The 23,825-nt window shown below is 38.2% G+C and overlaps 1 protein-coding gene across 7 annotated transcripts in view; it reads left to right on the top strand.

Moving 5' to 3' along the window:
• The window catches only part of SIDT1 (SID1 transmembrane family member 1), a 190,007-nt gene that overhangs the window by 19,157 nt on the left and 147,025 nt on the right, over positions 1–23,825 (top strand). The gene's annotated exons all lie outside the window — the stretch shown is intronic.

The raw sequence follows: 23,825 nt of genomic DNA, 5'->3' as shown, positions 1-23,825 counted from the left end.
AACTCTTCTTAACCTCCCTTCTTCTTGGTGCCAGGTCACTGTCATTTCTTCCTGCTTTGCAGTATTCCCACGCTCCAGCTTCTTGTTTTGATCTGTATCTCCTTTTCTGCGTTGGCTTTCCCACTCTGGGCTTCTTCTGGGTAAATCTCAAATGGTACTGTTGGGGTAGCTACAGACAGCACCTCTTTCCCTTGAAGTAATGACATGCTGGGGCGATCATTTCATTTGTGGTTGATGTACTACTTCCCTCAAGCCCTACCGATTTTCATGCCAGGAGGGGAGATCTGCTGTTTTAATATCTGCTCATTTCAAAACTGAAAATCAGTGTAAGGATAGATGGGAATTATAGAACCCATGAAACAGAGTGAGAATAGCCTTGGGTTTGGGGAATCAGACAATCTGTGTTCATTTCCTTACTCTGCCATTTGCTAGCTCTGTGACCTTAGGTAAGTCACTTAAACTCTGAAGCTTTGGTGCTATATATGTAAAATGGGAATAATCAAACTTGCATTACCTATATCTAGAGTGGTTGTGTAATTCCTAACAAGTGGCATCAGTCAAATGCTTTGTGACCTTACAATGATATGTAAATATGTGCCCTTCCATTTTCAAATATTATTTTCATATTGTTATGCTTTGGAAACACCAGCAGATCCAATTTTTAAGAATTGAAACATAGACCAGTTCATATTCTAAGGATTAAGTGGTGATTGATAAATTGGTGAAAACTGTTAATACATTGCTGGCAATAGCTAATGTGCAAGCTTTTTTCATGAGGAGGAATAATCGTACCAGTAGCAAGTTTATTCCTTAACTACAGATATGCTTGTACATTGTAATAAAATGCATTTAGGGTTAGGTTCTCCTCAGAAGAGAAATCCTCTGGAGACAAAAAAAGAAGAATATTCTTTTAGTGTACTCCCTTCCATTGTTCCAAAGAGACAGTGCTGATACCATTTGTATATTTCCTCTCACATGTACTGTGTACAAAAGCTTAGCATTTCCCACTTCTGAGTATTTGTGTTAGAAGACAAGAGCATTACTGCAGAATCATAGTGATGCTCCCTGGCCTAGCTTGGCTCAGCCCTAGTTACATCACACCTCAGGTTTGTGCAGTGAGGATAGAGCCATTTAATCTGGGAAAAGTTGGGAGGAGTGGTTGCAATTCTTATTTCCTAATGTCACGTAATGTCATATTATCTTTCTGATGTGGGGTTACGCAAACTGACTTTACTCCACTTCAGTCATGAGTGATAGTATGATGTTTGGTTGCAGGTTGAATCAAAGGTAGGCTTGAAAAACACCCTTTTCTCTCTTGTGAGTTTTTAGTTCTCTCTCACTTATTGGTAAGGAAGCTCAGATAACCAGGGTAAAACATGCCATTGGAGGATGTGTTGGCACTTTCTTCAAGGTGATTATATTATGGGGACAGATAACTCATAAGAGATTGTGGGCCTTTGTGCAATGTGCTATACAAAGCAAAGAATCATTAGTGCACAAGTGCCTTAAAAAGCAATTTTAAATTAATAAAAATAAAATTTAGTCTGTTCCTAATTTAAAAGATTAGAAAGTTAATCATCTAGATACTATTTGAGTTTTTTGGACAGTACTATTTCATTGAAACAGTGTGATACTGTGGCAAAAGTAGGGTACTTAGAGTCAGAAGACCTGGATACAAGGCCTAGGCTACCTGCAAGGTATGTATCACCAGCAAAAAGTCACTTAACCTCTGTAGGCCTCAGTTTCCTCATCTGTAAGATGGGAGGATTAGACTAGAGCATTTCCTAATGTTCTGTACATAAATATTGTTATTTTTATGTTGATCTATAGCAAAAGTTGTTTCTTTCAGTTGTTTTCCCATACTTCTTTGATATAGAGGAGAAAAGAAAGGAACCTTTCTCCCCCCCATTTGTTTATAGCCATATGAAGAAAGGAAAGTGCCTCTGAGAAATATTTCTCCTTCACTTTTCTCTACTGTATCTTCCACACAAAAACACCAACTTAGAGATATATTCAGCCAAGCTTGTGTAACCCTATTTAGGCAAATTCAACACCAGAAGTTCTTGTGCTGTGCAAAATCTTGAGTAACATAAGCAGTTACAGTGAGTAAAAGAAGAAATTGGGGAAAATAATGATTGGGTTGGGCAAGTTGGAGAATAACAGGGGCTCGTTTTGTGAGATCTACTTTAAAGGAATATAGAGATACAGTAGAGTTGTAAGAATGTTCTGTGCTTCTGGGACAAATTCAAAGGTGATATTGGCAGGCCACCAGAGGATGTCTGTCTGAAAGGAGAACATAAGGCAAGGTTTATTACAAGATGAGAATAACTAGTTTGGGAGGGACTAGTCAGATATTTGTGTTTGATCTGGAGATAGGAAGCATCTACATAAAAATATAACCATCGTGCCATAGAGCTTCTCTCCCTTAAAGGGAGTTACGTGGTTTTAGAGACCCAGTTATTCCACATAGGTTTTTAAGCTTGAGATATTTCATTGGATTTTAAAGCTACAAAGCATGGAGGAGAGAGGAGGGTGAATGATGATTCCTGGGAAAATTCATAGGAAAGAGTGATTAGGGAACATGAGAATTGAAGAGTGTCTTCAATAAGCCCAAAGAGCAGGGGTTCTCCACTGTTTCTCCTTTGGCAGTCTGGAGAAGACCCCTTCTCTTCAGAATAAAGTTTTTAAATGCATAAAATAAAGGAAACAAAAGGTTACTAAAAATAACTAACTTTAGGATTCAATATAAAAGCTTTGCTCTAGCGTCAAGGGATTGCTGGTAACAGGAAGAATGAAATGAGGGCCCGAGAAGCCATGTGAGTAGCACAGAGGGACCAGAAGGAAGATTTTGTAATTTTGTAGAAGAGAAAAAGTTTCACAAATTCCTGAGGGCAAGAGGTTGTGAGTTAGCCTCAGGGAAGAGGGAATGGGAGGAGTATTTAAAGGAGAGAAGGTATGAGGAACATGGAGAGGAGAACTTGAAGGTGGAGAGGTTAACTAGGAAAAACATCGACTTTAGAATCAAGAATCATGGACTTGGATTCAGATCCTACCTCAACTACTTGAGTCCTTGATTTATGTGATCTCGAGTAAAGTCCTTTATCTTTTCCAGGCTTCAATTTCCTCATGATCGCCTTTCCAACAGCAGCAGCAAGAGAAGCAGCATTTTTATACCAAAGCACTTCATGTATTTTACCTGCTCCTCTCTTGGGGATGGATGGGAAAACTGAAGCAGAAAGCAATTGTGACTTGCCTAGGGTCACAGAGCTTGTAAGGGTCTGAGGTAGGATTTGAACTCAGGTCTTCCTGACTCCCAGTCCAGCTCTCTACCAAGTTGGCACTCTAGTGCCAAGTTGCCTGATCTCTAAGTTTCTTTCCAGCTCTATGATTCTGTAATCTTAGAAATGATCTGGTTCATCCCCTCCATCAGGAAACTGAGGCCCAAAGATGAGGAGTGGCTTACTTGAGGTCACACAGTAAGTTCATTGCCTGCCTGGGGAACAGAATGCGCACCTCCTAACTTCCCACTAATGCTCTTACCCTTATGCCACCCGCCTCTGAAAATATTTTTGTTATTTTGTTTATTTATTTGACATATCCACCTTTTGGCAGTGTATAATATTTCACAATAACCTGAAAATAATGGGCATCTTTATTAATACTGTAGCTCAATCTTATCTAAGGTCTACAGTATATATTTAGATATGTTATGCCAATCTCCTATGGTCAAATTTTATACTCTCTATTCAGTCCATAATAATAGTGCTGGAATATATTTGGTCTATACAGTGTTTATATTCCAGTGATAAATTATAGCCATATAAACAACTAATTGTGTTTGCAACCCATATGCCAACTGAGGATCCTTGACCTCTCTGCTCTGTTTCCGGTATTTAATCTTAGAGCTCTCCTCCAATACAAATTGACATGGTTCATATTTGTTTCACCCAGGGGGCTCATTCAGACTGGGAAGGTTTGAATTTGACTTCTTCCAAACTCTCTCCTTGTAATATTCAGTCCTCACTTCTATTCTTGCCTGGACCCAGCAGACAAGCACCAGACTACTAATCTAGTTGAAGATAGGATCAGTTTAACACAAGGAATATAAATAACAGAAAAGGAACTTACATCCAGCCCTTTCAGTAAAGGAGTAGGGCTGTTCCTTTCCTCCCTAACCCAGAGGGTCAGCACTCATAACCCAGCTGAAGTTCTACCAATAGTGTGGATGAAAGTGGGAAACTCCAATAAAGGCAGCACCCCGTACCTTTCCCAGAGGGCCCTGCTTTCTTGTTTGTTCTCTTTCAGCATCTTCATACTGTGCTTAGTACCTTCAGAATGTTTCTTTGCTTAGCTTGTCAAGTCAAGTAAATAAGTATTTATTAAGGACTGATTATGTGTCAGCTATCAAGTGCTAGAGATACAAAGAAGAGTGAAAAGAGTGCTTGTCCTCAAGGAGCTTACAATCTAAGGCGGAAAAGAAAATACAAACAACTACTTACAAATGACTTATTGTTGTTCAGTCTTTTCAGTTGAGTCTGACCCTTTGCGATCCCATTTGAGGCTATCTTGGCAAAGACGCTATTGCAGTTTGCCATTTCCTTCTTCAGCTCATTTTACAGACTACATACTGAGGCAAACAGGGTAAAGTGACTTGTCCAGGGTCACATAGTAAGAATCTGAAGCAAACTACAGATAGGATAAATTAGAGATAATCTCAAGAAGAAGACACTAGCATTATATTACCACTACTGCTACTCCTACTACTACTTGCTAACATTTACATGGTGCTTACAGTGTACCAGGCACTGTGTTAAATGCTTTACAATTGTTATCTCACTTGAGCCTTATAACAACCCATATAGACCAGTGGATTATTATCTCCATTTTACAGATGAAGAAACTGTGGTGAACAGGTGAAATGACTTGCCCGGGGTCACACAGCTAGTAAGTATCCAAGGCCAGATCTGAATTCGTTTTTTCCTGATTAAAGACCCAGGACTCTGTTCACTGCACTACCTTATTATATTATGTGATTATAATTATAACAATAGCTAGCATTCATGCAGTGCTTTAAGGTTTACAAAGTGTTAAGGGAGGACCAGGAAAGGCTTCTTAGTTCCTATGCCAAGATGTTTGAAGCACACCCAAATTCTCCTCCAAACACCTAGAAAACTACTTTAGAACTGGCCTATGAGCAGGGAAGCAGCTGACCTGCAGAGCAGGGAAGGTCTGTCTCACTGGAGTGGGAAGTAAGAGAGGCCTAAGAGTTACAGGGGTCACCAGCCTCACAGCAGGGGGCCTGCAGCCTGGCCCCAAGCTCAGGGCAATCCACCAATGGGCACCTTCCTGAAAACCAGCAGCGCCCCCCCCCCCCCCATCAAGTGAGAGTCTGTGCAGTGCAGCAAAGTCCTACCCCAATGACCCCTACCCCAGCACAAACCACCAGCCAGGTCTTACATCTTTGCTGATCAGAAGTGAAGCCCTACCCCTAGAGCCTGCCAGCAGAGAGATCCTGTTTTCATAGCAACTCAACAGCAAGGCCCACCCCTGGGGCGAGCCAGCAGATAAACACCACATCCAGGGGAGACCACATACAAGTCAGAAGGGAAGACTGCCCTCCAAAGAAAGCAAATAGCTTAGTCCTGAAGCCCAGTGAAGGCCCCAGAGCCCTAGAACAAAAAACTTGTGACAACACAGGACCAGAGCCCAACTCTCATATAAAAATAACCACTCACAAAAAAAAGCAGAAAAAAGTGAGCAAAAACGAAAAAAAGAGAGCTTGACAATAGAAAGTTACTATGGTGACAGGGAAGATCAAGTCATAAACTTGGAAGAAGACAATAGTGTTAAAATGGTTTCATGTGAAGCCTTAAAGAAAAATGTAACTTGGTCTCAGGATCAAAAAGAATTCCTGGAAGAGCTTAAAAAGATTTTAAGAGAAGTAGAAGAAAAATTGGGATAAGAAATGAGTGTAATAAAGAGAATCATAAAAAAAGAATCAACAACATAGGAAAAGATATACAAAAATTTAGCGAGAAAAATAACTTCCTAAAAAATAGAATTGACCAAATGAAAAAGGAAGTACAAAAACTCACTGAAGAAAATAATTCCTTAAAAATTAGAATTGAACAAGTGGAAACTAATGACTCTGTGAGACATCAAGATACAATAAAACAAAATCAAAAAAGTAAAAAAAAAAATGTGAAATTTCTCATTGGAAAAAATAACTGACCTAGAAAATAGATCCAGGAAAGATAATATAAGAATTATTGGACTACCTGAAAGTAATGATTAAAAAAAAGTCTGAACATCTTTCAAGAAATTATCAAAGAGAACTGCCTTATTATATTAGAACCAGGGGAAAAATAAAAATTAAAAGAATCTACCAATTACTGCCTGAAAGAGATCCCCAAATGAAAACTCCTGGCACATCATAGCCAAATTCCAGAGCTCATAGATCAAGAAGAAAGTATTGCAAACAGGCCAAAAGAAATAATTCAAATGTCATGGAGCTATAATGAGAATTATATAGGATTTGGCAGTTTCCACATTAAAGAACCAGAGGGCTTAGAATATGACATACTGGAAGGCAAAGGAGTTAGGATTACAGTCAAGAATCATCTACCTAGCAAAACTTAATATAGTCTTTCGGGGGGGAGGGGGAATGGACATTTAACAAAATAGAGGACTTTTAAGCATTTCTAATTAAAAGACCAGAGTTGAATAAAAATTTAACCACCAAATACAAGACTCAAGGGAAACATAAAAAGGCAAAAAAGAAACAAGAAAGAGAAAACATAAGAAATTCAATAAGGTTAAACTGTTTATAGATCTATATGGTAAGATAATATTTGTAATTCAACAACTCTATGGCTATAAGAACAATTAGAAGGAGCATGTGCCTACAGAGGGTGTAGATATAAGGTGACTCTGATGGTGTGATACCCTAACAAATAAAATAAAGGGTTGAGAAAGAAGATTGCACTGGAAGGAGGTGGGAGATTGAATGGGATAAATTACCCCACATAAAAGAGACATGAAAAACCTTTTATAATGGAGGGGAAGATGGGGCATAAGAGTGGGGGCAAAGCTGAAACCTTACTTTCGTCAAAATTGGCTCAATGAGGGAATAACATACACATTTAGTTAGATGTAGAAGACTATCTTACCATATAAAGAAGTGAAAGGGGAAAGGAATAATAGAAGGGGGAGAGGGGACTGATCAAAAGGAGAGTACATTGGGGAAGGTGGTGATCAGGAGTAAAACACTTGTGAGGTGGGAAAAGTAGGGGGTAAGAGAGAGAGAAGGGATAAACAAGTGAAAAATAGCATGGAGGGAGATACACAGTTATCATGACTATAAACGTGAATAGGAGGGACTCACCCATAAAATGGAAGCAGATAGCAGAATGGATTAAAAACCAGAATCTTATAATATGTTGTTATAAGAAACACATTTGAAGTAGAGAGATACACACAGAGTAAAGGTAAGAGGCTGGAGCAGAGTCTACTATGCTTCAGCTGAAGCAAAGAAAGCAAAAGTAGCAATCATGATCTCAGGCAAATCAAAAGCAATGGGAGGCATAGAATTTGGAACTCAAACTTTAAATAAAAATGTTAATTTTTTAAAAAAAGGAATGGTTTCTTAGAGAAGGTAGAATTTTAGCTTAGACTACAGAAAGCCAGGAGGCAGAGAAGAAGGAAGCGGAAAATTCCAGGAAGAGGGCACTACCAATGAAAATGCCCAAAGTTAGGAGATGGATTATCTTGTTAGAGAAACGCCAGGGAGGCCAGCGTCATTGGATAAAAGAATACATGAAAGGGAGTGAAGTGTAAGAAGGTTAGAAAGGTAAAAAATAGGGCAGGTTATAAAAGGCTTTTAAAGCCAGAGGATTTTATATTGATCTTGGAGGTTAGGGGGCCACTGAAACCAGTTGAGTATGGGGGTAGGGGTAGGAGCAATCTGTGACATGATTAAATCTGCACTTTAGGTTAAGGAGGCAAGAGACTTAAGAAGACAGTGTGGAGATGAAGTGGCTCACCTAGGGGTCAAGATGGGGTAGGGAGGAGAGTGTGGCTGGCACAAAGAACAGAGGGTGGAGGGCTTAGTAGTCATGGTGAGGACAAGAACAGAGATAGGGGTCATAAGGCACAGGGAAAGACAGCATGATGAATGATTACAGTCAGATAAAGGAATTTCATGAATGTGGAAGTAGAGCCCACGTAAGTGATTAGCAAGATCAAGGGAAGGAGTAGGTCACGAGACAGGAGTCAGCTGAGGAACTGGGACATTAGGGGGTTTGAGGCAATACATGTCAAAGTCCCTGGGCATGACAACAGGAGTTGGCGAGGAGAGAAAAGATTGTGAGACAGGTCTTGAATTCATTGAGGAAGAAAAGAAAATGTCCTGGAAGTAGCTAGATAAAGCCTACCAGAATCTTGATTTGGTGATAAGTATGAATTGAATGAACCTCCAAGGAGAAGAGTTTACTGAGTTTTAGTGAGAGGCTGCGAGTGAGAGTGAGGAGCATGTAAGTCCTGTCCTGTACCATGGCTTATGAATTGTTAGATATGAACAAAAGTACAGCTTGAAAGGGCTTGAAAGGGTGGCCAGGCATGGTGTGTCAATTAACAGGAGGGAGTCAGGTCTGAATGAGCACCAGAAGATGAAAGGAGTGAGAAAGAAAAAGGTTTAAGATAGAAACAAGTTTATTACCTATGAAGAAAGTGTTCAGAGGCACAATGGAATAGGGTGGTAGATTCTGAGTAGTGTGGTGGTGGGGTGGGGTGGGGTGGAGGGGGGTGAGAACAAGGGAGCAGGCAGTGTGAGGACAGAGAATGGGAGAGTCCGAATCACTGGGAGAGGAAGCAGATAAGCAGATGAGGCTGGGAACATATTCTGTCAGGTTATCCTATCCTATCCTATCCCATCCCCAGGAGACAGGCAGCTGGTATGGAGGTCTTATAGACTGCAGAGCTGGCAAGTAGTGGAGATTGAATGGTGAGGCTGAGACTTCTCATGCTATGGAAGTTCTAGACTGGCATTCACAGATCATTGAGTTGGAGTCATCCCAGGGCTCAGGCCCCTTGTTACTAAGAGAGTGAGTGGTATGTTCATATTGACCAACTAGTTCAGTCTTCTTAATAATTGCCATGATCCCACAAAACTACTAGTCCATTCTGTCATGTTTCTTTTCCTGCACATGAACTTCAGGCCTATAGCATTATAGGAAAGGATTTTTAAAGAGAACTTGACTCCCTTCATAATGCCCTGAGTCCTTTGTGATTGGTGCATGTCTACTCTACACAGCAAGAGATCAAAGCCCTTTGACCATAAGCTTACTTCTCCTCTCTCACTTATGGCAGGAGCTCTTTACCTATTCTGTGTTGTGGGCCCTTTTGATAGTCTAATAAAGTCCAGAGACTATTCAGACTCTTCAGTTTTGTTTATTTCATAATTGAAGGAAATGCTAAATTGCAGTTAAGGATTAATGAAAATAAGGGAGTAATTTTTCCTATTCTAGTTCATTGAGTCCCTGAAATTTATCCATGGACACTTGGAGAATTGTGGACCCCAGATTAAAAATTCCTGATTTGGAAAATTTTGTTTTCCCTGAATACAGGGAGAAATTTTTTTCTGTCTCTCCCTTTCCCAAATTCAACTTGTGAAGCTGAACTTATCTTTGTTTTAGAAGAGAATCACTCTCCCTTGACTTATTTGGGGGGCTTACTGCCAACTCCAGTATCAGAGGGATATATGGTTGCAGCCCTTATGTGACTGAAAGTTATTACATGTGTCTGGCCATGATCATCCCTGATTTTACTATGTTCTCCCAAGTGACTACCCACCTGGCACAATACTTGCACGCATACCCACAATAAGAATAGGGGTAATGGACAAGAAAAGGACATATCTTTCAAGAGTTTTTCTCTCTGGAATTACATAAATATATTCCTTGATTCACATGTAAGGTAATCAAGCTAATTATCTCATTTGCTCTACACATGCTCTTTGGTTAATATTATCATTTTTTAAGTTATTTGTCCAGGATGGAAAATATATGCTATTAACAGATAGTGATAAATGGAAGAGCAGCTAGGTGGTTCAGTGGATAGAGAACAGGGTCTGGAGTCAAGAAGATTCATCTCCCTGAGTTCAAATTAGGCCTCAGTCACTTACTAGCTGTGTGACTGGGCAAGTCACTTAAGCCTGTTTGCCTCAGTTTCCTCATCTATAAAATGAGCTGGAGAAGAAAATAGCAAACCACTCTAGTGTCTTTGTCAAGAAAACCCCAAATGGGGCTATGAAGAGTCACACATAGCTGACCAACAACTAAATAGAATAACTGTAAGAAAAGAGAACTATTTTGTGGGATTTGTTTTTATTGAAAAATATAGTAATGAAAATGGTAAAATTTAATATTTAAAATGTCATTAGCATCATTACCACCACCTATTTATAAGTGAGTAGCCACAGTGGACCAGATGCAGTGCAGCTGCATTTCACATACAAAGAGCTGTCCTACATTATGAATTTAATTTCCTACTTCCCCATGAGACTTAACTCTCCCTTATTATAATGTATATAATTTGACATAATTGCTGATTCTTTTTGCTTCAAAATAATATATGTCCTAACTGTGAAAATAAGAAAACTCATCTTCTGCTGTCGCTGTCCCATATCCTATGCTAAATCCAAATTTAAACAGAGAATCATCTGGCCAAAAAAAAGGATCCTCATTTCATTTTCACAATGAAATTCCCTCTTTGATTCAGCAAACATCTATGATGTAGCGACACTGGGTGAAGCATTGTGTCAATGCTGTGATTCAGCCAAACTGGTCTTATTGATCCTCATAAACAACAGGTCCCATCCCATCCAACCTGTTGTTCTGCAAAGTTGTCTTCCTACCTACAAAGCATCACTCCTTCCCCACCCTTGCCTGTTAGAATCCTGACTTTCCTTCAAAGCTCAAAGGACACTTCCTACATGAGGCTTTTCTTTGTCCTCCTAAATAACAGCACCTCCACAAAATATTTCCTTGTATTTCTTTTATATTGGTATTGCATGAACTCATATGTGTACATGTTATCTCTCCAATAGAATGTAAGGCCACTGCAGACAGGAGCAGTTTCATTTTTGTCTTAGCACAGCAACGGGCACATTGAATGGTGGCTTAGTAAATGCTTGTTCACTGTGCCTGGAATGAGAAATTCAAAGGTAAAGCAGAGGAGTTTCCAATCTAGTTAGGAGAAGATTAAAGTATAAAAATAACAATAAAACAAAAGAGAACACGGTAAGTTGACCTATCTCTAAATCTTATTATCTTAAATACACAAGAAAAATACAAAGAAAAGAATATTTGAGTTCTGGAGGAGTCAAAGTGCATTTTCAAATAATCTTCACAAACTGCTTTTCTCACAAAGCCCTGTGAGGCAGGAAGTGCAAGTATTATATCCCTATTTTACAGATGAAGAAACTGAGGACCAGAGAATCTGTGCTTTGTCCAATGTCAAACAGCTAGTTAAATGTCAGAGCCAAACTGGAACTTGGGTTCTTTGACTGATCCTAAACTCGCAGTACTCTTACTATTAGATCATATTTTTAACAAAAAGAGACCTAAAAAGATTAGTAGTTCAAATGGATCTTATGGGATACGTAGAATTTTAGCAGGCAGAAATTGAATGTGAGGAGGCAGGGTAGGGTAGCAATATTTCAGGAACAGGGGATGAAATAAAAGGCTCATAGGAGACAAAGGGAAGGATATAATTTCTCACTGAAATACAAGCCCATTTTTGAACATCAATATTTTCTTATGATATTATATAATAATAATTAATAACAGGCAGTTATACAAGTATATATGTAAATTTAAAGTTTGGAGAGAACTTTACATATATTATATTATTTGAGCCTTACAACAGACATTTCCTCTCATGTTGAGTGTATTGCTGCAAATTGGAATACCATAGTTTCTGAAGAATTACAAGTGCAGGTCACCTGAAGGACAATGAAAAGGTGCATTCTGGGTATGAGCAGGCTGTGACATATTGCTAATGAAGTACTTCATGAGAGGTGATATAGTGGAATATCATTAGAAGAAGTGTATCACTAGAAAAGTATCTGAGCCAGTTAACGTAGCAAGAGCAAGGAGCAGTTAATATACAGCCTACTAACTCCAATCCACACCATGAACCGTCAGGAGAGAGAGAAGGTATTCTTCAAGTTAGGTAGATGCGTATGAAAGATTTATTGGAGAACAGGGACAAGAATCACACAGAATGAGAAAGCATGGATGAGTTATGATCTCCATTAATAGAGAGCATATTCCCAGATTTGTCCTAGTATCTAAGTAAGTAATAAATGTAATACTTTTCTCCAAAATATGAGAGTGTGGTTAAGTTTGCATTTCAATTCAATTCAAATGAACATATATTTATTAAACTCCTGCTATGTTCAGTTCATGGCGTTAGATACTGGGAATACATAGCATGGTGCTGAAATGGACAAAAATGAGACAGTCCTTGGTATAAAGAGAAGAGAGGTTCAGTATGGCCACAGATAGACATTAATACAAGGTCACTTGAGGAAGGAGAAAGCCCTGACCAGTAAATGGGAATTTTCATAGAAGAGGTGAGCTGAACCTTGAAGAAAGTCCTCTCTGCTGTGAAGGACATATTCTAAGCACAATGAATGGAGAGAGATGAAATTTGAGTTCACAAAACGATTAGTATTTCAGTTTGGTGAAAACATAGAGTGTATCAGGGGGAATAAAACAAAATGTCTTAAAAGGTAGATTGTTGCCAGAATGTGGAACACTTTAAACATCAAACTGAAGAGCTTGCATGTTATACCTAAGGCATCAGAGGACCACTCGAGTTTTTTGAGCAGAGGAATGCTATGGTTAAAACCATTTATCAGTTCACTCCTCATCATTTGTATTGTTATAAATAGGCATCCTTATTACTGTGCTCCTGGATTATTACAGTAACTTCCTAATGATTATCACTGCCCTTACAAAATCCTCTGTTTGGCATTCAAAGCCCTTCATAACCTAGTCCCTTTTGCTTTCCAGGCTTCTTATACTTTTTCCACACTCTCTGATCCATTGACATTGACCTCCTGACTGTTCCATGAACATAATGCTCCATCTCTTGGCACTTGGTATTTTCACAGACTGTCCCCATGTTTGGAACACTCTCTCTCCTTGTCTCCTCATTTACTGGCTTCCCTTAAGTACCAACTAGAATCTAACCATAGTCCTCCGTGAAACCTTTTTCAGGTTCTCATAATCCTAGTGCCTTCTTTTTAAAAAATCATTTCCTATTCACCTTGTATATAGTTTGTTTGTACATATTTGATTACTGATTGACTCCCCAGTTAGATTGTGAGCTACTAGTGGGTAGGGACTGTCTTTTGTCTTTGTCTTTTGCCTCTTTTAATATCCTCAGAGCTAGGGCAGCCATGCGTTGCAGTGGATAGAGCACCAGTGCAGGAGTCAGGAGGACCTGAGTTCAAATCTCACCTCAGACACTTGACACTCACTAGCTATGTGACCTTGGGCAAGTCACTTAACCCCAATTGCCTCATCCTAGGTCATCTTCAGTCGTCTTGATGAATATCTGGTCACTGGATTCAAATGGCTCTGGAGGAGAAGTGAGGTTAGTGACCTGCACAGCCCTCCCTCACTCAAAACAAAGTCAAGTGCAAGTCATGCCATTATTTCTCTGATGGCATGGTTTTCTTCAGCACCAAAGGACAAACACACACATCTCAGAGCTAAGCACTGTGACTAGCACAAGTGGGGGCTTAATAAATGTTTGAATGACTTGATGCTCCTTCCTGCAACCCATACTTCAGACCTATGTCAGACTAATCCACCTCCTATATGGATTTGGTCATGCCATTCTGCTCAAAACACTTTAGAGCTTATTCAATAACTATCAAGAACCATCAAATGCTATTGCTTTTCAAGGATGACAACTATCTGGTAGCATTCTACCTTTCCAGCCTTACTTTATCCTATTCCCTACTGCTTGCCCCCACCACAAGCTTTTGCTTCTGCCATATTGGACTACTCATTGTCATTTGTTTATGTTCCATGCTGTCCCACCTCCAAGTCTTTGCTTATGAAATTCTCAATAGCTAGAATGACCTCCTCATATCCTCATCTCTCTGCCTCTCTGCACACCACCTGTTGGACTGCAAATCATAATTTATTTTATTTTATTTTCAGTCTTCTTATTTTATTTTTTTCCTATTTTTTTATATTTTTATTTAAAATTTTGAATTCCAAATTCCATCCTTTCCTCCTTCCCTTCTTGCCCCTGTACCTGAGATGGTAAACTATCAGATATAGATTATATGTGTGCAATTAGGTAAAACATTTCCATGTTAGCCATTTTGTACAAAACTTGAATAAAAGAAAAAAAGTGAAAAATAGCATGCTTCAGTCTGTATTCAATCAATATCAATTCTCTCTCCGGAGGTGAATAGTATGCTTCATCATTAGTCCTTTGGGATTGTATTGGATCACAGTATTGCTGAGAACAGTTGTCATTCACAGCTCTTCATCAAACAATAGGGCTATTAGTGTGTATAACATTCTCCTGATTCTGTTCACTTCACTATGCATCAGTTCATATAAGCCTTTCTAGGTTTTTCTGAAATCATCCTGTTTGTTGTTTCTTATAGCATAATAACATTCCGTTACAATCATGTACCACAGCTTGTTTAGCCATTCCTCAATTTCTGGGCATCCCTTTACAAATTATATTTTAAGTCCCAATTCAGATCCTACCTCCTCCTGATGTCTTCCCCTGCTTCACTCATAGGAAGAACCTTATTCTTCTCCACACCTCTTCCAGATGTTGTATATCACTTTGTTTGCTTCTCTTTTATTGTGTTTATGACGTATTATTTTGCATTATAGTTACATATTTTATATTCCCCTATTCTAAGCTTAGTAACCCTGTACCTAACACAGAGCTATACACACACCAGACACTTAACAAATGTTTGCTGAATTGGATTGAACCATTTTAATCATTATTATCCTGGTCACCCTTCCCTGGCTATGTTCCAATTTGTCAATGTCCTTCGTAAATTGTGGCAACAAAAACTAAAATGTTCTAGTTGTGCTTCCATCAGTGCGGAGTCAAAGAGAACTTCCTTGTATTGTATATAATGTAGACAATGCTCTTATTAATGCAGACTAAAAACATTCATATTAAGTCCTCCTTCACCCATACACCTTTGAATTCGATTGGATTAATGTAGTTGAATTGGAGAAATAATTTTTAAAAGGGAATCTTTTTAAATCCTATCAGAAAATTCATTTAAGTGTGGAAAGGATTTTAAAATGTTATACATGGGCATTTTGGAGTCTGTTAACAAAGGCTTGAAATTAAACTTTAGAAAAGAAGAAACCAAAAAGCAGTATGATAGAGTATCACAAGCTGTCCTCTAGCTCCATGTGTTGGTGTGCCTGTAATCTCTCCCTAGTGCCCTGGAGGCTGAGGCCAGAGGAGTTGTCCAAAGGAGTTTTGAGCTGCAGAGGACTAAGGCGCTATCAGGTATTAGCACTATCTAGCACCTATGTGGTGAGACACCCATCTCCCGGAGGAACAAGAGTCACGGGCTACCTAAAGAACTGGACATGTCAGAAAAGTGGGATAATGTTAGTAGTGGGATAGAGTCTGTGGGTAGAAATTGTGGTTCCAATTTGAGTAAGATAAAGAGACCTAAAGGGAACCCACAAAACCCAACTGCCCCCCCCAAAAAAAACCAACTAGGCTCTTTCTGGGAATTGAAAATATCTATATTTAAGTCCCACATCTGAGATATAATGTCTGTGAAATTGTGGACAAGCCATTTAACCTCTAATTGCCCCAGGCAGCTCTCGTAAACTGGGGGAGGGGGGAATGGGCAGGGAGGAAAGAAACAAGCATTTGCCTATTATATGCCCGGCGCTGTGCCAAATTCTTTACAAAGATTATGCCATTTGATCCTCACAACAACCCTGGGAGGTGGGTGTTATTATGATCCCCATTTTAAAGTCAAGGAAACTGAGGCAGATGGAGGTTAAGTGACTTACCAAGGGTCACACAGCTAGTAAATATCTGAGGCCAAATGTGAAATGGCATCTTTCTGACTCTAGGTTTCATCTCTCTTATTCACTATACCACCTAACTGTCTCTAGAGACAATGGCTCTATCGATCAAGTGCTGTTCTCTCTGTTGGTAGAGAATTTGCTCACTAAGAGTTCTCTATCTAGCATGCTTCAATGTAAGCATTATAACAGCATCTGCTCTTGAGATAGGGTAGGACAGTTCCTTTCAATCCTTTTTAGTTCTCATCTTGTACCTTGGTCCATGCACATTAGCCCCGGGGCAACTCATCTGGTAAGATTGACTGTCCATGAGTGGGAATGGTGACCTTTGTTCTACTTTTTTTCCAGCAATGAAGTCACCGTACTCCCTACAGTGATTTAGTGTTCAGTGCCTGGCACATATTAAGCACTTAATAAGTACTTATTGATTGATCATTCAGTGTGATACTGTGCTCAAGAACACAGGGAACCTAGAAATGAGCATGAGTATATTTATAGAGTCAGTCATCTGCTCTTAACTCAGCAGGATCAAAGTATAATCAAAAGCCCTTGAGAGAAAATTCTTCTATCTGACAACTCAACAAACATTTTTGTTTGTTGTTAGTAGCTATGGCCTTGAAGCTAAAGTGAATTGAAAACATGTAAATAATAAAGGACTAGGTGAATGCAGTTAAACTATTGATAAAATTGAAGGTAATACAAAAGCCAGTACTTGGTTCTCATGCTAAGCATCTGTAGACTTATCTTTTTTTATGTTTGGTGAGATGATATTGTTTATACTATTCCACCATCATCTTCCATCATTTTTTATTAATATCTTTTGTTTTTATGTCACTTTCATTTCCCTAAATATTTAAGGTGGTGCAGTGGATAGAGTTCTGGGCCTGGGATCAGGAAGACCTCACTTCAGACTTTCTAGCTTTGTGACTCTGGGCAAGTCACTTAACTACTGTTTGCCTCAATTTCCTCATCTGTAAAATGAGGGTAATAATAGCATCTACCTTGCAGGGTAATCACATCAGTCAAGACTGACATATGTAGCATTCTAAATTCATAGTCTCTCATATCTGCAAAGAAGGGAGGAATTGGCATTTTATCAACTTTTATTTGTGGACAAGTTTGGTCACTACAATTAAACAGTGATCAGTTTCAATTTTTTCATTGTTCTTTCCCTTTATGTTCCCTTTATATTCATTATGTATATTATCTTCCTGGTTCTGCTTACTTCACTTTCTATCAGTTCGTATGTTTTCTCATGCCTTCTTGTAGTTCTCCTATTCATTGTTTGTTACAGTACAATAATATTCCATTGCATTCATATAATATAGTTTGTATAATTGTTGGGCATCTACTTTGTTTTCAAGCTGTTGCTATTTAAGAAGATCTATCAATATTAGTGAGATCTCTGGGTCAAAGGGTGTGGACATTTTAATTGCCTTCTTAACATAATTCTAAATTCCCTTTCAAAATGGTCAAACCAATTCACAGCTACACCGAGAGATTAATAGTGTGCCTTGTCTTTCCACAGCCCCTCCAACAATGACTATTCCTAGCTTTTATTACCTTTGACAATGTGAGATAAAATCTCAAAATTATTTTGATTTGCATTTCTTTTATTATCAGTGATTTGGAGTAATCTTTTTCCATGCTTTCTAATTGCAATTCTTTTGAGAACAGTTCGTTTATATCCTCTAACTACTTACCTATTGGAAGATGACTTTTGGTCTTACATATCTGTTAGTTTTCCATTTGTCTTGGATATTGGACCTTTATCAGAGAGAACTGAGGCAATTTGTTTTGCCCAAAAACTACTTTCCATCTTATCCTAGTTGCATTAATTGTGTTAGTGGAAAAACTTTTGAATTTCATATAATCAAAATTATCTATTTTATCTTTTATGGTCACATCTGCTGTATGTTTGGTTAAGAACTCTCCTCCTCTAGCCATAGTAGTCAATGAAACCTCATGAAGTTTTCTCCTAATTTTTTATGGTGTGACTTTTAATATCCAGATTGTGTATATATTTTGAGTTAATTGTGGTAAATAATGTAATATGTTGGTCTAACCAGTTTTCTCAGCAGTTCTTGTCAATTTTATATTATTTTACAATTGAATTTGTCTATATTGGAGTCGTCCTTGGGAGCCACCTCTTTCTACTTGACAAAGAATTCAAATGTTCTCTGTCTCAATCAATGTCTGGACTCTTTGGTGCTCATCCTTCTGGGGAGTGTTAAACTTGTACAGGACAGGAGATGGGGCTGAACCTATGATTTCATTGGTATGGGGAACTCTGAGGTGAGGAAATTCCCTCTCAGAAAGTATATCAACATCTTCTACAACTGGTTAGTCTAGAGTTTCTTTTTGCACTGAAAGAGAAGGTGATTTACTCATTGTCATATATGTGTCAGAGGTGAGCCTTGATCCCAGGTCTTCTTGGTTCCTTGCAGGCCAGCTCTCTAAACATTGTGCTATTGACCTTTTCACAGAAAATAGTAATAACTAAGGTCAATATCTTCATATTTTTTTAATTTTCCATTTTTTTTTTGGCATTCATGGTTCATTTGAATAGGATATATTGAGGCAATTGCAAATGATAATGTCTTCTAATCACTATTCTTCTATTTTGATATTAATTTTGATGTTTGTGCTAACTAGTTAATGTTCTATACCCTTGTATTGGCTGTCCTTTGTACCTAGAATTTACTCCATCCTCACTTCTGCCTCTTAGAATCACTGGTTTCCTTTAATACCCAATTCAAGCATCACCTCCTATCTACATGAAGCCTTTCCTAATTTTCGCAGCTCCTAGTGTCCACTTACTCCAATTACCTTATGTCTAATTTGTTTGTTTCTAATTATGTGTGGATCTGGAAGAGATCTTTGAAGTCATTCAGCCTAGCCTTCTCTCCTCCTCCCCATTTTACAGATGAGACAACTGAGTCCCAGAGAAGCTAAATAACTTGGTCACCATCACACAGAGTAGATGATAGTGTCGAGAATCTAACCCAGGTCTTCCTCTGACTCCAAATACTGTGTTTTTTCCATGCATCACACTGCCTCACCCTACCCACCATGTAATCTCCCTCATAGAAACAAACTCTTTGAGAAAAGGAACCATTTCAGTTGTCTTTTTATCCCCAGCACACTTTGCAATGCCTGGCACACTAGTAAGTACTTAATAAATACTTGTAAACTGATGGATTGAGTGGTCTGCCTGAGTATCAGCTGCTGATTTTGATAGGAATGCTGTGTCAGTATCTTGTCTGTTAAGAAATAGTCAATTTCATTTTTTATGTCTAAATCTAACCCCTTTTATTCTATATGAAAGTATTTATTATATAACAGATGAGACTTCTTAGTCTGTAAATCTTATTGGGCCATATTTTCCAACTGTTTTTGGCCATCTTCCCTTATGCCCACATTTGAGTGTCAGTGTGATATATTGACTTGGTTTGAAGGATATTATTAAGTTCTGCATAGAAATTCTCTGTCTCTTCATCCTCTATTTCAAATGTTGAAGTGTAAGCTTCAGTTGGCTTCCTCTTTCTTTTGAGTGTTCCTTTAAATTATATAACTTGTTTCCCTTGGTTACACTGTAAAACTTTCTCCACCAACTCCTTTGTTTGCATCTTCAGAGAAAACCTGTGAACCATCCATCCATTTGGCTATAGCCTCCATTTGTCTACTAATTTTGTTTATTGCAAGAATTTCAATATTGAGGTAATCCAGTTCTTCCAATAGTATGTCAAGAAGAGAGCAACTGAGAGTGGGACCCACTGAGACAGTAGCTCCTCCTTCTCAACATTCAGGGGTTTGCTTTGTCATTTCCAGTGCTCTTGAGTCCTTAGCTTTGAACTACCTATTATTACCCCAAAGTACTTTGTGTAGCTCCATATATGTTCTTTGACTGTTGTTAACATACAAATAGACTATTGTATAGAGAACAGAAATGCAGCATAATGAAGTGAAGAAAGTTTCACACTTGGAGCTGAGGTACCTGAGGTAAATTTCTACCCTGTGACCTTGGATAAATCACTGAACTACCTTGTGTCTCATTTTTCTCAATTATAAAATGAAGATAATAATGCACTCTATTACCTACCTCAGAGGGTTGTTGTGAGGAAAGAGATCTGTAAACATTAAAGTGCTTTATAAATGTGAGCTATTATTAGAATAAAGAATAATATATGGCAGTAAATAATCAAAGAATTACAGAATTTCATCATTGTAAGGGACCTTAATGGCTATCTTGTCCAACTTATACTGGAAAGAAAATCCCCAGCACGTTACACTGAAGTGATCATCAATCTTTCTCAAAGGCCTCCAGCGAGAAAGAACCCACTTTCTCTTGAGGGAGTCCACCAAATGCTAGGTTGTGTGTCATCGACCACATATATATTAAAGATTTAAGGAAAGGAGTGAATATTTTGGACTGGAATTACCAGGAAAGTTGGTACTGAAATAAGAAGTTGATTCTAGAGAAGAAGATTAATGAAATGCACAAAGATGGAATCTTCATCAAGAATACCACCCAAATGTTGATCATTGAATTGTGCTATCAATGTAATATGGAGTGATAATGTTACTTTTATTTATAGAACAGTTTATGTCTTTTAGAACATTGTCACAAACAACATCTCATTTTTTCCTCGCAGTAACCTTATGGTTTTTTTAAAATGCCTATTCCATATTGAACTTGTGTTGTAGCTCTTCATATCTTCTTGCTTATATTCTTGTCAAGGTTGCAGCAACAAGTTGGCTTTTTATATTCTAAACTGTCACTGTAATCTCATCTGGTAAACTAGGCTATTTAGGGGAACATGGTGTAATTGTATATAGGAATTTTCATATAGTGTTCCTTCTTTCTCATCTTGATATACGTTTCTCACAGAAAGTAGTTAACAATGTTACCTCTGATTGTAGGATCGCATGAAAAAGATCATGGTGGTTGTGATAGTTCAAGATTTCTTTGCTTATTACTGAAAGACTCCAGGTTTTGTTTTTATTTCCTTGCAATTAGGAGTAACCATTTCATGTTGACATTATCTCATGTTGCCATGAAGCACTCCCAGCAATGCCAGAATGCTCTTCTCTGGCAATATTTAATTCTGAGACCAGCAGAAGTTCCATGTTAACACACCAAGATGGTACGTTAATGATTAAAGCCACTCAAATGCAACAGTTGTTTGAATTGGAGATCTAATAATCTATTTCGTTTGCTTGGTGAGAACAATTTCACACATTTCATAGTTCTGCCAGAAAATATAGCCATAGGAAGTTCTTTTTGTTTAATAACTCTATTTGTAAACTTAGTTTTGTTTATTTCATATTTGTGATTGTGAGAGACAAAAAAAGTCAATTCTAACAGATTTTTATCGACTTCTCTGGTCACTTTATACAGCAAAAACAAAACACTAAGTCCAATACATTTCATACTATTATTCTTTTTTTAAATTGTATAATTGCCTTTTGTTTTTACATTGAAATCAAAGACCAATATATTTTAGTTAAAGTTGAAAACCAGTGAATGTAAAAAAATTTTGTGGTTTATTAGTCTAAGATCCTTTGACTCATTTTTTCTTGAAGCCTTATTGGTTAATGGAAGTACTTTACTTCTCAAGATGATGTAAATAAAATCTTGGTTATCTGATATCATAGACCACGTCATGTTGTGGCAGAAGAACGTTTTCCCAGATAACTTAGAACTCAACTGTTGAAGTGATAGAATGCCCTTGAGGCATAGGCAGCTCTTTGGCCCTCAAAGACTCCAGGATGCTTGCCTTCTGCCTCCTGCTTTGTTGAGTCTCTTCTTATTGATTTCAGAATGTCTGCTGCTGGTCACCCCCTCTTCCCTCCTAGGCTATGCTGCTGTAGCCACAGTACATCTACATTCTGCCATCCTCTTAACTTTTCACTTCTCTACTCGTGTTTGTTGCTTTCTCCGTCTGCTGCCTCTTATGCGAAAAATGGCTGGCCTGACTGGCCAGAGTCCATGCAACTCTTCTTCTGTTGCAACTGTTTCAGACTGACCGAAGAAATTCATGATCCCTTACTTGGAGGCTTTCAGTTCTCTCCTGCTATTCTTGTCACTTGTCACTTTACAGCATTCCACAGCTTTGTCTTCTATACCACAGCTAATAAGTGTCATAAGCCAGATTTGAACTCAGAAAGAGGAGTCTTCCTGATGCCAAGCCCAGAGCTCTGTCCATGGTACCATTTAGCTGCCCTTCCTTGAGGGCAGGCACTGTCTTATGCCTCCTTTTTTTTTTATCCCCGCTGCTTTAGTACAATGCCTAGTATTAATAAATACCTAATTAATGAATAAACTCAACAAGCATTTATTGATTGACTAACTGACCTCAGCAGCAATCTGGTCCAACTCATATACCAGAGGAATGCCCATTATAGCATAACCAAAAAATGGTCACTCTCATTTTACAGATGAGGAAGCTGAAGAACAATGAGGCCAAAGTTATACAGCAAGTTAGTGTCAGAGCCAGGATTCAAATCCAGATCCTTTTCCTCCAATTTCAGTGCTTTTTCCTCCACACCGTTCTCACCTTTTTGTCATCTCCTTCTTAGGACAGGTTGGTAGAATTTTACTTGCTCTACTAACTCAATTAAATTTATTTATTAATGTAGCCTGAGTTATAGTCGATTCTGAATTCATGTGAAATACTGGGTTCATTGTGGGACATATTGCGTGATAACTGTTTCCTTTTTACTTACACCCTCATCCTAGTTCAGCTGGGAACAGCTAAAATCATCTAAGCTCAGTTTGTACTAGGCTAACAGACCAGATAATAAATATGAATTGATAAAATAAAGTATTTAATCAAGGTAGAATTGCAAAGCAAAAAATAGGAAAACACACGTCTAAACACTCATTCCTGAATGAGTACGAACATTCCCAATTCACAGCAGGTTGGGAAAACAGTACTTCTGAAATATAGGCCTCCAAATAAAGTTTGTAGGAAGGCCCACACCTTTTGTTAATTTCTAATGAGCACAGTAATGGCAAAGGAGGAAAACAGAAGGGCTACCCGGGAGGATCAGAATGACACCTCTCCTCATTCTCTTAGAATCATAGAAAATTTCATCTAGAATGGTCCTGTAATTCAATTCAACCAAAGTATATTGTCTACTATGTGTGAAGCATCACACCTGGCAATTCCAGTGCTTTGAAAAAACAGATGAATAAATCAATATTCTCTGTTCTTGAAGAGCTTACAGTCTCCAGGAGAGTTGATATTTACATATATACATGTTATATACATATTACATGTGTATTATATATATATATATATATTCACATATCTATTTCACATTTAAAATGAGTGCATCATTGAACTCTCATTAGCCTAAGAAATTGAAAGAGCAAGAGATCACTGTGGAAATCAGGGAAAGGTTTCATTAAATCAAGATAGATGGAGAGGAATAAAAAGTAGTCATTCCTAGACATGTTCATGGAAGTGAGAAAGGGCAAAACAAGGATGGGAAACAGTAAGTTCACTTTGGCATAAGTACAGAGTGTACAATGAGGGGTACAATGAATTCTGGCTAGAAAGGTAGGTTAGAGAAAGATTGAAGCAGAAGTCATTGAATACCAGGCTAAAGAGTTTGTATTTTATTTGCTAGCTATTGAGGTTTTTGGAGTAGGGGAGGAATACGATCATTAGGGAGCTTATTTTGATAGTCATCTGAAGGATTGGT

The sequence above is a fragment of the Notamacropus eugenii genome, chromosome 5, assembly GCF_028372415.1.
Source record: "Notamacropus eugenii isolate mMacEug1 chromosome 5, mMacEug1.pri_v2, whole genome shotgun sequence".
Taxonomy (NCBI): Eukaryota; Metazoa; Chordata; class Mammalia; order Diprotodontia; family Macropodidae; genus Notamacropus; species Notamacropus eugenii.
This window is presented reverse-complemented; position numbering and strand designations above follow the sequence as displayed.